Genomic DNA, 15,491 nt, shown 5'->3' with positions numbered 1-15,491 from the left:
AGGTACAAAATGGGCTTGTGTGCCTTGCTACAAGAGGTAGTCATTTTTAATGTCGGCTGAATTTACTGTTGAATATTACGTGTAAAATAGCGAATAAGTAGCTAATCATAATAACCATTGTATATCGAATTCACCTATGCTACTATAGCCACTGTTGGAATGATCAATTTTTGGTAAAAGACTTCAATATGCAACCAAAACGTTTTACTTTCCAGCGTCAAAAACTTCGAACTAGCGTCTTCTTTGTAAACATAATCCAAATGAACTCAATTTGACCTATGCTACTATATAGTGCTTCTTTCACGTAATAGCTTACTTTAAATCCCCTAGGTCGTAGCACTTGCCGATAGTTTCAAGTGTTCCTAGGCACACTATGCCCTAGGCACACCACCCTCCCCTACCCATTATATGTCATTTGTAGATATTTTGTACCGTTTGAATAAATCATCAATCGGTAGAATGCATGACCTTCGTTAGTTGTCGACGCACAGAAAATGCTACAAGATTAAGGCTGAAAAAGCAGTCCTTGCAACCAGCCAATTTATCAACATAGGTATATTTTGCGATTTGTTGCGAAATATTTTATGGAAACAGTGAAACGCATCAATCTGCAACAATGCTAAGGGTATGAAATGTTTCGAGTGATGCAGGTGTGCGCGTGGATTGAGACACGGCGTGGACTGAAAAGGCCAGCCCATGAAGCCAATCTTCCCCCCGTGGTCCATTTTGTGCTCTGCCGAGGAATGCAAGGCAAGGATAAGCCTCAGTTCTACCAACGAATCGCTCGAGCTGAAGGAAAGAGAGCCCTGTGTTTACCAGTGCTGCGCACCTCGGTGCGAAGACCACTTCAGCCGAGAATTTGAAACGGAAATATAATACGATCGCTTAAGTTTGTATTTTTCCATAAATTACTAAAGGATGAATAAACGTTGATCAACTATACCATGTGTTTTCTTAATCATCCAAGCGAATAAAGTATTTACTGAATTTTGGGAAGCAATGCCAAAAAATAGGTATGCCGTTATATCAGAAATTTTAGTTTTGCGCTTGGATGAATTTCCTTTAATTTTTTATACTCATGTAAAATCGTAAGCAATACCGTTTCGCTTAAAACGGGCTACCTCTCTCTTCTGGAGTTCTGGCGTCATATCCTATCACCGGTTATCTCAGCGTCGTCTGCGTACGTGCTAAACTTGTGTTTGGCGGCAGTGCGTTTGGATTGAGTGAATATCGAAGATAATTTCTCGCAGTTGAAGAGGTGGTATACACCCAGCGAAGGAAAGGGTGATATTTTGTTCCTCCGCGGAGAAAAATGAGAGCGTGCACGCCGGACAAGGAAATTTTCGCATTTCCCAGTAACGACCACTTGAAATGTTCTGCTTAGGATGGCAAAATCGGCTTCATAAACTTTACGCTGTTTTCTGATCATTTCAATTCAGGTGCATGATTTATGCGAAGAGACTTTATAAATGAATGAAAGTATTTGCAAGCGTGATAGTATATGCTAGTATTGGCTTTGAATGAAATATATTTGGAGGCCGTGGATTTTACATGGAGTCAGAAGAAAATAAGCCGGGAATTCCTTGCGAAATACCAAATTTTTCATTGCATATTACAAAGTTATGACGCTGAAATGTAAAACAGAGCTTCGGGCGTTGTTAATACCCGTATTTAAAACTTTATGCTTGAAGATAAGAAAAAATAACTATTTCATATATAATTTCCATCGAGTAGCATCGAACTCTTAAACTAATATTTATTTACCCAGCACCTATAATCAACACTTTACCTCTGCTAATGACAAATGTTCATGTGTTTTATAGAAAAGAACGGAAAACTACGATTGGTTTAAGGTGAATATCGTTTTCTGCAAAATGTAAGCAGTGGAATAAAAACTTTGCATAAGAATGTCCAACATCAAAGATTATCGTTGGGGTTTTCAGCGTCAGGATAAGCTTCCTATCCTCTTATTGATGGTGAACTTAAAAACACTATAAGAATTCTTAAACTTGAATTCCGAAGCCAGAGGCCGTTCGTCAATAACCAGGAATTGCCAGCAGTTCTGTTTAAAGTGAAAGTCCGGGTATGCCTCGCAAAATATCCCAGACTTCTCCTGAAAATTTTTTACTTAGGAACTGTAATTAAAAATTATTAAGTTTTACAAATAAAATTTCTATATTTTAACATTATCTATGGTACCTGTTATAATAAGTATTATGAACTTTTTGTTTTCATTGGAGTGTTAATTAGAGTCACATAATTTTTAACGGTCCGTTCTAAAGTCGCGCCATTTATTTAAGAACGAGGTCGAAGCTGAAACGCGGAAAATCATTTATCCTTTTTGTAAAGAAACCAGGGGCTAAATTATGACAATAACAGACAATTCTGCGGTAGCCCACCTTGACATCTTCATAACTCTTCTAGAATAATCTATTTGCCACTTGGACTCCCACCAATCGGAAAAGCAACAACTGGACAAATATTCGAAAAGAATCCATTTTCTGATATAAAAAATCAGAGAAAAATATCATTATCTCTTTCACAGTATTTTAATGGAGCGTATACGGCAGATTATAGGAGATGTGTTCTCCTAGCGAGGATTTTCGATTCCAAGATATTGATGCGAAAAAAGCCATAAACGCTAATTATTATCTAATAAATACTGTAATTAAAGCTGAAAACTAAGTTTTATCACGCACAGTGGCATAACCTGCCAATTATATTAGTTTTCGACGCTATTCCTTGCCAATGCAAGAACTCTGCATATATTGCTGCAAGAAGTTGCTCTTAGAAACTTAACTTAAGCGGGAAAACGGCTACACCTACGACCTCGTAAAATGTAATATGTCACCTACCACGCTGAACTTGATTGCAAGACTTGCAAAAGTAGAAATGTGTGTCCATTCGCACTGAAAGTAAAAAATCGAAATCGAAAGTAAAAAAGGGGATCTGAGGGGATCCAAATGAGCGTCATTAATTTGGCACTATAATGCATTGAGCTTTTATTGCTATTACTGACCCGTACGCCTACGTGAAGGAATCATAGGAAATATTTTTACGTTTTTTAATGTCAACCTTTGGGATCAGGTATAATTTAATAATGTTACGAGCATATGGATATGTGCGATATAAGTCAGTAAATAATTTTATAATCACGTATCATTATATTTTTATTGTATATTTACTCAAATATATTTTAATCTAGTTTCAGATATGGTGAACGGTGTTTCCCGTTTGATAGCAATTTCCTTAGAGGATCAATTATCCGTGAGTATAAAATAAGATATATTTTATACCCAAACAAGGTTGCAAAATGTCAATGTAGATTCATGACCAGGTTAATATTTTATAGGCATATAAACCATATTTAATTTATCATATGTGCATGGTTATTTCCTTTGCAGTTGTCAATAAAATGCTCTCTTTAGAAGTTTCAGCTTTTGCACATAAGGCATATATTCTACGGATAATTAAAATGAATAATGCAATGCAAATGTTAGCGCAAGATAGTGCGAGTAGATAAGGTTTAGAAAATACTACGAGACAGCTAGTGCAAGTGTCATTACAAAGATGAGCTACTCAAATCCTGTGCTTGCCTTCACTAGAGAAATGAAACAGGCTTCCTTATCTGATTTAATCTCGAATTTTTGTCCAAGGATTCCAGCCTTTCTTTTCCATATTGATCACCTGTATTCATTAATTTATGATCAAAGACACGAGGCAGTGAATAGCGCAACCTTTTTCCAGTGGTATCATATTCCGGTGGAATTAAGTGAAGAGGAATATTTTGCCCTTTCATGAAAGAAGGGACAATTTAATAGTCATCCACCAATTTTAGCCGTGAAAAATTCAGTGAAGACGACATGATAATTGGATTTAAGACATAAGCTTTTTCTCGATTGTTGGTCGCTCTATCTCCTCCTTCATGTATAAGTGAAGAGACTGTAAGGATATTTGCCTGTGCTTCCCTCACCTATGATCAGAAAGTCTTTGAGTTTTAGTATAAATATTCGCCTAAAATTTAGATAAAATTCGCCTATTCTAATCCCACCTCCATGTTGCCAAATATTTTCACTGGAATGGAATGGCTTTACTGTAGTATAATTTGCTAGTATGCGTGACGTCATTTGGACCGTGTGGTGGGCATGTGGGAGTCCAATTGCATACTGCATGCTGGTGATTGATCACCCCCTGCCAAACACCCTAGAGGTGGCTCGCACGGTATTATGTAGATGCAGATACGTAAGCGTATCTACGAATTCATTACATATTCGATTGGAAATGTATGGGAACTTGCTTGATATCCTGTGATAAGTGACTCCTCCGCATGCTCTTCGTGGCTGGCCTGGATGCCCATGAGCGAGCAACGAAACGGCCAGCTGCCGTTGTCCGCCGCCGCCACCACCTGTCCGTCCCAATGGCTGCAATGGACGCGCTAGAACGGAGGCGCGTGGGGATGGATACCCATCCCGACCATAATGCACGCACGCATTCTTCGGAAACTGGTAGTGCGATAGCATGCGCGAGTGTGGAATACATATTCGGAGGGACAAGATCAACGGTGACTGTAGTAAGGTTAGGTTAAGTAAATTTTAATGTGCACACTTCATGGTCGCAGCGGAGAAAGCAAGGATAGAGGCCTTTGAAATGTGGTGCTGCAGAAGAATGATGAAAATCAAATGGATCGACCGAGTTAGTAACGAGGAAGTCCTAAGAAGGGTAGGAGAGAAGAGAAGCCTCATGAAAACCGTAATAAGAAGACGGAACAACCTTATAGGCCACATCTTGAGACATGATGGCCTGATGAAGACAATCGTCGAAGGACAAGTGGAAGGCAAGAATGGAAAAGGAAGACCCCGAACAAAATATATGGAACAAGTAAAGAGAGATGTGAAAGAGAAGAAATACGTATGTGTGAAAAGATTAGCTGATAGGAGAACTGAGTGGAGAGCTGCGTCAAACCAATCCTAGGATTGTTGACCAGTGATGATGATGATGATGGTAAAACGCTCCGAAAGCCGCGATTTTGCTAAGTATCGTGCATTGAAATATAAAAGGATATTTGGACTGTTAGTGGTTAAGTGAAGACACGGAAAAAAATAATAATTGACAAAAAAAAACAGTTTCTATGACTTTTTAAGATAATAAAAGGACATAAATATATCTTCTTTCAACAATAAAATCGGTTTTATTCACGTTAATATTTAGGACACCTATCCTAGATGAAGAAGAAATATTTATCGACCGTGAAAAACTGCCACGAGTATTAGAGACGATTAATAACTGAGCAAAATATTATCGAATTGACGTTCCGTATTGGCAGCCGAACGCACTCATTCGGAAGCACGAATGTCGGATGCAGTAGTCGCATTAGCATGAGACATCCCACGATAGAATGCCGGCGATAAAAAACTGCTAAAACACTAATGTCGATGTTATGTTATAATGTTTCAGCTAACACCATGTTGCAACCCAGAATCCAAGGCCAAATTCCTGCTGTCCTCGTTAAAGACGCATTTACTTTCGACAGCAGCGTATTTCACTGATTAATCCCGTTCATTGAAATTGACAGCAGGGATACCCCGTCCAATCTTCATAAATTGCACTATAATTTCAATGATTTCAATTTATTTCCCCGGATGCTGTGTATTTCTCCGTTTATTGTACCATATAATTATATTTGATTTGGACTCCAGCTGATTGTAATTTCAGAATTTGTCGAGGACGATCACCAGTCTCATGCTTTCAACCATTCGCACATTATTCGTGAAATTATCATTATTAATATTAATATTTATTGTATTCTTGCTAGCTTTAGACGAGGTACGGGTTATTATTCTGAGTTTTAAAAAAATCTGACTATTCGATCTCTGCATAAAATTGCTATTTTTTGTATGATAAGGAACAGTTTTTTCGGTAATCCGATATTTTTGAGACTTTGTTGCATTGAGTGAGGCACTATAACTGTGGAAGAGATAATAATTGGTGTTTTGTGTGGTTCCTCTGATTTCCATAATCTCGCAATTTCCTCTTTAATTTCTTCATATTTTTTGTTTGTTTTGGTCGTAAAGATTTTCGTGATATCGTGTGTATTAGGTGCCGTAATATCTATGGAGATGTTGTTTTATTGTTTTTATCGTGCAGCAGATTGTGTCTTTTTGGAATAAGTAGGTGCATCCACCTATGATGAGCTGTATCTTTTCGGAGGTATTATGACATTTTCTGTATCTGTCATTCGATACTTTTGGGTTTTTTATTATATATTTTTCATAATTTTTTGTTTCTGGAAAGATATAATTTTAAGTCTTAAATTTTAAGTCTTAAGTCATTATGGATGTTTGGGTAATATTTAGATTTTTCTCAGTACTTATTTGCCTTCACCGAAATCAAATGGCCATTAATAATATTTCGGGTGGCAGTTGTTCATGCTTAAAACAAACCGGGACAGCAACTTTTTGGTATGCGGCTTTACAGCAGCTATGCGGCTGAGCTTTAAGCCCATTTTTTCCAGTATTTAATTGCGTATTTTCATGACAAGTATGAAATACAATAAAAATAATGATGAATTAAAATCACTTCAAGTATTACACAGGGATAAAGGCTGCCAACGTCTGCCGCGACCAAATATCAAGTGCAAGTCGGCATCTCAATGGTCGTAGGTTTAAATGCTAAAGTGCCTACTTATCGCGGTCAGACCATTAGCGACGGTAGTAGGCAGCTTAAACGCTAGTCATTTCCTCAAACCGAGGGGGGGACGCACCTGGCTTCCTCCTGTGCGAGTCTATTGGTGAATGAAATGCAATATTGTACTTTTTACATAGGCTAACTTCATAACTTCAGCAAATGGAAAATTACTTGTCATTCATTAATACATCGTCATAATGTTTGCTTTGTAGCTCGTAAATAATGAAACATTTCCATCGCATGGACTTGAGCATCTTAGCATATAACTCGGGTGATTCCTAATGAATTACACGCCCAAAACAGTAAAACAAAAATATAGCTACATAAAACAATAACGCTACACGTAAAAATAAAAAGCCAAAACGTCGATTACCAGAAACGGCTGAACATCGAAAACATAAGTGATAGCAGTTACCATATTTAGCGTAGCGTGAATTATACTCTCTGGCCGGCAATTGTTTCACGTGATGTTCTCGGATCAGATAAGTTTTCGCGTAAGTTTATGAGGACAATATAACAGCTATTCAAAGCCCTTTTTTTGATCCTTGATGAAGCGGGCAAACCTAAGGACTACCGCTCAATATCAATGCTCATATAACCATAGCTTCCTTTTTGGGCATTTATCCTGGACTGTAGGTAAAACCTGGGTTAATAATCATTTATAAACACTACCACTGGGCATTAACCCGGTCAAAATCAGCAGGTGGTGTTTATATTATCAATTGTGTCTTATACTTCCTACGCTTGCAATAAGTTTCTTTGAAGGAAATATTTACGTGGACAGTGCCAAATGCTAACTGCGTGTGTACTCAATAGACGCATAGAGGCATCATCCAACGGTGAGTGGATCTCGCTAATTTGACCATGAACTCATGAGACATAATTAACTCTTAATGAGTATGATGAACGGGAAGGAAAATGTACGCAAGGAGGCGAGGGAGGGAGGGAGGATGGGCGGTCTGCGCTCATTATATTGGACATGTAGCAGAGCTGTGTGTAAATGTGTGCAAATGAATTAGTACATTATATGGTTAAGGCTTGCGTTCCAGCAACATTTGGTGCGTATGAAATATTGGAATTAATAAGGTTATCTAATGTGAAACACTACGAGAGACGTGAAGCGTGTTCTTCCTGTCACCATCATCTATTTACCTTGGTATTACGCATTCAAATCTGCATCAGCTATCGTCATTATCAGCGGTTAATAACCTTAAAGTTTGTTTCACACAGCGCTACACAATTTTATTTTATTGGCTGAACAATTCATATTTACCTTATCCTCACAATACTTTCTATCAAGTCACCTCTTTCATATATCTTATCCGATTTCTAGCCGTCTTCTTTTCGTGCGACGATTGTTTTCGTCAGACAACCAAAGGCTCGCACAAGGAAAATTAAATTAGAATTATTACTCGATAGCCCGATGCACAACTATGAAACCTGGGGTCAAAATATTTATGACATTACATTGGTTCACATTCGGTCGGAATTTTGTCAGCATTATTAGCGGAAGATTATAGGAACCTTTCACGTACCGCTGTGGATAAGGTAATGAGCATAGTCGCATTTTATTGACTCATTGAGCGACGAGATGACGAATGCTATTTTCTCTCATTGATTATTGATACTAGTTGGATGAATCAATGTTATATCAGTATTTGATCTGTCAATACGGTTCGTTAAAATGTATTTATAATAATATTTGGCCTGGAAACTAATACGCTTCATTGATAAATGCGCGTTTTTAGGATTTGGGTTCTATCCATTTTCAAAGAAAGGCTTTTTAATTATTACCCCCGAGAGATCTTACATCAGTAAATTATATTTATTATCATGGTGTGCGATTACAATTTATCTGAAGTTTTTTTCCTCATTTTTCTCTTCCTCCTATTTTTTTCTGTATATTCTCATCGCTCATTTGGGAAATTTTTGTTTCGGTGTATTTTCTTTTGCTTTTCCTGAATTTTGCAAATAGAATTGTGCCAGGTGTGTTTTTATTTTCGCCGTTTGAGCGGAATTTGTTTTTTGTGATTGTGTTTGCTCTTATGGGGAAACACAGGACATTCATAAACTTCCATTAATTCATTCATGTTTCTGTCGCTGCACTCCGTGAGGCACCATTCAGATGTTACATCGAAGGCATTCCTCCCGGATTTTTGGGTCACCTAAAAAATCACCCGTTGCGCCATTGTCATTTCTTGGATTTTGGTGCAGATGCGAGTGGGTGGAACTTTGATGGCCCTTTGAACGGGGCCCGCGTGTGAGGCTCCCATGACTGCCGCCGGACAGCTAGGGACTGGGCTTCTGTTCACGGACCGGCAACCATCGTCCTCCGAGCTGAGAGTGTCGTGGGCGAACTACGCATCTGCACACTGCTGGCCTCTACTGGCACATTCAGTCGCACTGGTGGTCACGTGACTTTTGATTGGTACTCATTAAGGGCTAAGGCTCTGATTGCTGTCAGTCTTTTCGTCTCGACAGACTGATCATACAGAGAGACATATTCAATGTAATAAGTCCTGAAATAACCCCTTGACAATATCCGCCCTGATGACGATGGCTGTCCAAACGTTGCGATCGCGTCACCAACATTCAAGTTCCTTGCGGGATGCGATTGACTCTAATCGGAATTATTCCGATGGGTTTACACCTCGAGTTGTAGATCCCGATAGGTAGCAACGGAATTGGATTCTATTGTGTTCGAAAATGTTCACTCCAACGACAAAGAGATCAGGACTCTTAGGTGGGTCCTCTGAAGGATAGGAGCCCGACGACGCCTCTTGGGTAGGGATAGGATCGGAAGGGAAGGGACGGGGTAAAACACCTTGCCACTATATGTATGAGCGGAAAGGGCCCACTCACTAACTAGCGAAACCCAGCATCAGCCATTAATGTGCCAACGATTTTGGAGGATTTTCCTATGAAAGAGAAAAACCCATTAATCAAATCGTAAACTCCAACGACAATCTGAGCACTCGCCGTGAATCGTCGGAGTGAACATTTTGAAGCGCCACGAATTCCGGTTGCGTTGTAACCAATCGTAAAGAACCGCTCGGAAATTTCCGCCCAGTGTCGAGCAGGCCGCTCCCGACCCGGTGGCAGTCCCAAGAGCTTTTTGCATTTGCACGACGAGAAATCATCCTCTCATTCTTTTTGCGAGCTGTAGAAAATGGGCGAAAACGAAGCTATGGCGAAAGCCACAGTAAGGCAAGCAAATTTATTTTTATAGCCAATGTACGGCTCTAAAATGTCCTTGGAATAAATTGGTTGGGATTCCGCCATTAAGTATTTCGTGGCATTAAAATAAAAAGACAGACGACGGGAATCAGAATAAAACTGTGAATGAGGAGCGCTCCAAAGGCATCGTTGACCTGCGTGATCCATATCATCAGATCCATACAAACTGGCAGAAATTGCTGAGTCACTGGAATGACGCGGGACTTCGTAAAGGAGACTTGAAAGAACCCTATCACACTCTCCATCCAAATATTTCTTCTCTCTAGCTTCACTCTCTATTTTTTGTTTACTTTTTTTTGAGCCAGGCTCGCAATCTGCCGTTGCTTTAGTGAAATCGGTCAATCGGTCTTCGCTCAGCGTTAAATATATTCCTTTAGTGAATTGAGGTACTCAATTTGAGGTGTTTTACAGATTAGTAATGGTAGAGGCACAGAAAATGTAGCTCACTTATCCCCATGGTCGTACCCAGAAGCGAAAATAAATTTAGTTCACAACAAAAGTTATGAACAAAGTTTCCTTTTGAAGAAAAATGGTATTAGTATAAGACATGGAATAAAAATAAAAATTATTTTTCTTCAAGCAAATCATCATGAAAACTAATAAATTGCTGTCATCATTTCCTTTAAATTTTGATTTCATTAACCTTCTCCGTGCAAAAAAGTTAGAACTTGAACGACCAGGGCTAGTTTTGTCCCCCCCCCCCAGTTTTGATTCTGGGTACGCCCATGATGCTTATCCCTATGGAGATTTTGAAGGAAGTGCGCTTTTCTTCTATTTATTCAAATGTATCCTTTTGGCAACATTCATTAGCCAAAAATATAATTTTAGCGAGTAAAATCTCGTCACTTGAAAACAGTAAATATTATGGGCATTGCCAGCATCTAAATTCTCGTGACAAGCCGATACACTGTAAGGTATTATAATGACAGTAAAAAAATACTATAGCTAACTTTTTCAGCCATTAACCTAGAATGTCGCTGATAGGTCTTTTAGATATATACATATGAGAAAATTAGAATAACGGATGGAAAGAATGAATTGCATTCTAGCCTTTATGAATCCGGTGATTACGTCCTAAAACACTCAAGAGTGGCTGATATCTCCATTCAACCTTTCAATTTAATGCTGTTTTAACCATGTTGCGGTGAATGATGGGAACGCTATTACGGTGAACGTTTTGCCACATGCTTTTCGCAGAATGACCTACCTCTCCAATTTCAAGGGAATCACCAACGTATTTTTGGCTAAGTTTGCACCTACGGGAGGACAATAACTGTGGAATGCAACCGCAATGCCATCGTGAGGGATAACAGAATGGCATTAGTCTATTTATGGAATGCTTGATTCTTTAATTCCAAACTATTTTCATGTAGATGAAGCGCATGCACTAGTTTGCCTTGGGGGTATGTCATACCTCTCTACTATAATCAATCGTCTATAATCAAACTACTATATTCAATCGTCAGCCAAGCGATAACCGTAACTGAGACCAGCGTTGAATCTGTGTGGTGTTTAATTAAATGTCCAAAATTCAAAACTATTTTATTATGTTCGTATTACAGACCACCTAACTCAGATATAACGTCAATGCTGGATTTTCAAAATCAAATAAACAGCGTAGCATCCAAGTATCCTGAAAGAAACTTGATTTTGGGTGGAGATTTCAACGTACCTTCTATAGATTGGGAGACTTATAGCTTCATTCCTGGTGGGAGGGATAAAGTGATCTGCGAGGCTTTATTACACACTTTTACATCTAATTCATTGTTTCAAATAGCATCCGCACCAAACAGAGGAGAAAATATTCTTGATTTATTAGCGACAAATATACCACATCAGGTAATAAACGTTGGCACTGTCGAAGGAATAAGTGACCATAGGGTAGTAACTTTAAAGTTTTCTCTAAATACCGCTGTAAACTTTAAAAAAGAGCGTAAAGTTTTCATTTTTAAAAAAGCTGATTTTGATGGGTTTAAGAGTCATCTGAAAAATGCTTTCCCCGAGTTTCAAGAATCAGTATTAAAGTTAAATGTAGAGAATACTTGGAAAGCTTTCCTTTCGCTCGTAACTTCGGGAATAAATAGCTACATCCCTAGTAAAATAGTAAAAGAAGGCAGCGAACCGAGATGGTACGACGCGGAAGTGAGAAAATCATTGAGGCGACAGAGAGCGTGTCATGCTAAAATGAAAAAAGTCAGCACGGATTTATCCGCTAATGAACGCGAGCTAATAATTAAAAAATATAGGATGACTAAAGCCGCCAGGAATGCGTTCACGAATTTTAAAAGAAAAACACTAGTAGAGCAGTTACAGGATAACCGTAAAGCATTTTGGTATTATGTTAGGGAAGTTCAAGGTAAACGATCTACCGTATGTTCGCTGAGAAACGACAATGGAGATGTGTTGACAAGCAGTTACGATAAAGCCAATTTATTAAATTCCTACTTTAAGAGCGTGTTCACGGAGCCTTCCGAAAACTCACCCGAGACCGATGACAATCCCTGTATAATAAGATGCCAGCTATTGACATTAGTACGCTCGGAATAGAAAATAAATTGAAATCGCTTAGTCCAAATAAATCACCTGGTCCAGACGAAATCCCTTCTCGCGTATATAAAGAACTAGCCTCAGAAATTGCCCATTACCTGCAGTTAATATTCAGTAAATCCATCAAGCAACACGAAGTACCTAATGACTGGAAAATCGCTAATGTAACGCCAATATTTAAAAGTGGAGACAAGGAACAGCCATCTAATTACAGGCCGATATCTTTAACGTCCATCTCTTGCAAAGTCCTTGAACACATCGTAGTCAGCTCGATAATGAAACACCTAGACGCGCAAAACTTATTAATGGGAACTCAACATGGATTCAGGAAAGTAGATCGTGCGAAACTCAGTTAGCACTTTTCGCCCACGATATTTTAGTCTCCGGGGAAGACAACATTCCAGTAGACGCGATTTTTCTTGATTTCAAAAAGGCATTTGATAAAGTACCCCACGGAAAGTTAATAATAAAACTGAAATCTTATGGTCTAGACGAAGATGTCATTTCCTGGATTAGAGAATTCTTGAGCGACCGCGTCCAAAGAGTAGTATTAGTCGGTGCAGTCTCCAATGAGGTTAGAGTCACTTCTGGCGTTCCTCAGGGTAGTGTCGTTGGCCCACTCCTATTCCTTATTTATATAAACGACATTGGCGAAGTAGTACACAGTAAGTTACGATTATTTGCAGACGACGCTGTAGTTTACAGAGAAATCCGTTCCAGCAAAGATATAGATGAACTAACGAATGACCTTGCTGCTATCCAAGCTTGGTGCGATGCTTGGCAGTTAGAATTAAATTTGGAAAAATGCGTCGTAATGAATTTCTGGAAGAAGAATAACTCCCTACAGCGTAACTATATCATTCGGGGCACGCAGTTAAAGGCAGTTGAATCCGTGAAATATCTAGGGGTTGGACTCAATAATGATCTATCGTGGAATAAACATATTCGAGAAATAACCGGTCAAGCTAATCGTAAAATGGGTTTTGTTAAAAGAATATTAGGAAAGTGCGACGACAAAGTGAGAGAAATTAGCTACTTTTCCCTCGTTAGGCCACATCTGGAATACGCTGCCAGTGTTTGGGACCCTCATGAAAAAGGCTTAATAACAGAGTTAGAACGCGTGCAAAGAAGAGCTGCCAGGTATGTGAAAGGTCGTTACGATAGTCTTGTTAGTGTAACTGACCTCTTAGATAAACTCGGATGGGAATCTCTGTCGGACCGTAGATTGAAAAATAGACTAAACCTTTTAGATAAATTCAAGAGCAGTGTCTTTTCTGACGAAGTTAACCATATCTTGCGGACGCCAACGTACTACGGAAGATCAGATCATATAAATAAAATAAGAGAGATAGATTGCAGAACAGACAGATTCCGAATGTCATTTTTTCCACGATCAATAAGAGATTATAACGGCAGCAATAGAACTCGTAAATAGATTGCATGACTTGTAGTGTAGCCTACTAACCTATGTAAAACTTAATGCATGTTTCTGAATTTCTATTCTATATTCTATTTCAAACAGCATATAGTAGTATAGTTTGTTATTATACGGGACGTTGCTTGGACGGTGTGGTGTGCATGTGGGAGTCCAAATGCATGCTGCATGCTGGTGATTGATCACCCCCTGCCAAACACCCTAGAGGTGGCTCGCAGGGTATTATGTAGATGTATAACGCATCTTGGGTGTAATAGGCGTAGATAATAGATCCAGCTTTTAGATATTCATAAAAAAATTATAAATATTTTTTCAACATTAAAGCTTGTTATATATAAAGCTTTCTTTGGAGAACCACGCCAGAGATAACCGTCTTTTCAATTTTACCATAAATGACTCGGCCTCCACAATGCACCCCGCTCCTTTTAACCGCCACTGCAGGGTACAAAAAGACTTCGTTTATTAAAGGGAGACGTGACCCAATATTTATGATGAGATCTCTGTTTAATTAGTTCAATTTTTCCTCCCAAAATGTGTTACATTCAGTCATAGTCGTTGGTGGAGACAGGCCGACATTCCATTTTCGGCTTTGGATCCGTGTGCTCAATATCAACAAATAAGGACAACACAGATCATAGATCTATGACGCAGACCCACCCAGATCAAAAAAAAAATGTCACACACATGGAACTTGTAACCATCAACGTTTTACAGAACGCTTCGCTAGTCGACCAACCGAGGTTCTTAGCACGCGTACCGCTGAATAACCATTTCATAAGATATTCTTGCTTCCTCAGAGCTACTAGTTTGCCTGTAAGTCTCAGCTGAAACTTTTTTAATCCCACTCATAAGAGTGTTAGGGTCCTTTCCGTCACATTTTCCTTTGGCATATCACCAAGAGTGGATGCAGTAATATTTAAATACGTGCCCAATATCCCCACGCTGCAATCACTACCGCACTGAGAGAACAGGTTTGGATGCTACACCCTAAACCCTTTTGGGCGGGGAGGTTTGGATGCGCCATCAAGAATCATGCGACGTCAGAACTAACTCTTTGGATGTGAGAACCAAAGTCAAAGAATGTCACACCAAACACGTCCAGTCAACGTCCTTTGGATGGGAGAACCAAAGTTATGGTTAGTGCACTCTACCGGTTTAGGTGCGAAATCTAAATCCATTGTTACGCGCTCTGGTGGCAATCTCATGAAGCTCTCTAGCACCCGCAGTTCTGTGTTCAGCCGTAGACACGTGTGGACTTGTTGTGGGTAAAACGGGCGAACTCTGCTGCCGCTTGTGCTTCGTTGCTCTTGCTGCTCGAGATTATGGACGAGGGGACGGCGAATTTCTTATCGAAGGCTGGACTTGGAGCCTATATCCATGTGTTCGCTGGTAAGTTGCGAGTTGTTTATTCTCACGGCCATTTTGTGTTTATTCTCACCGCCATGTTGCATTAATTCTCATGCCCGCACTACCACCCTTTGCTTATGAGTTCTTCAGATTCCTATTGTTATCTCTATGTGCTTATTAAAACAAAGTTCAAACTCTCAGATCACATTTTGTCGGAAGTGCTGCTGTGCTTATTAACATT

Source organism: Ischnura elegans, chromosome X (assembly GCF_921293095.1).
Source record: "Ischnura elegans chromosome X, ioIscEleg1.1, whole genome shotgun sequence".
NCBI lineage: Eukaryota > Metazoa > Arthropoda > Insecta > Odonata > Coenagrionidae > Ischnura > Ischnura elegans.
The sequence above is the reverse complement of the archived record's forward strand: the minus strand, read 5'-3'. Positions refer to the sequence as shown.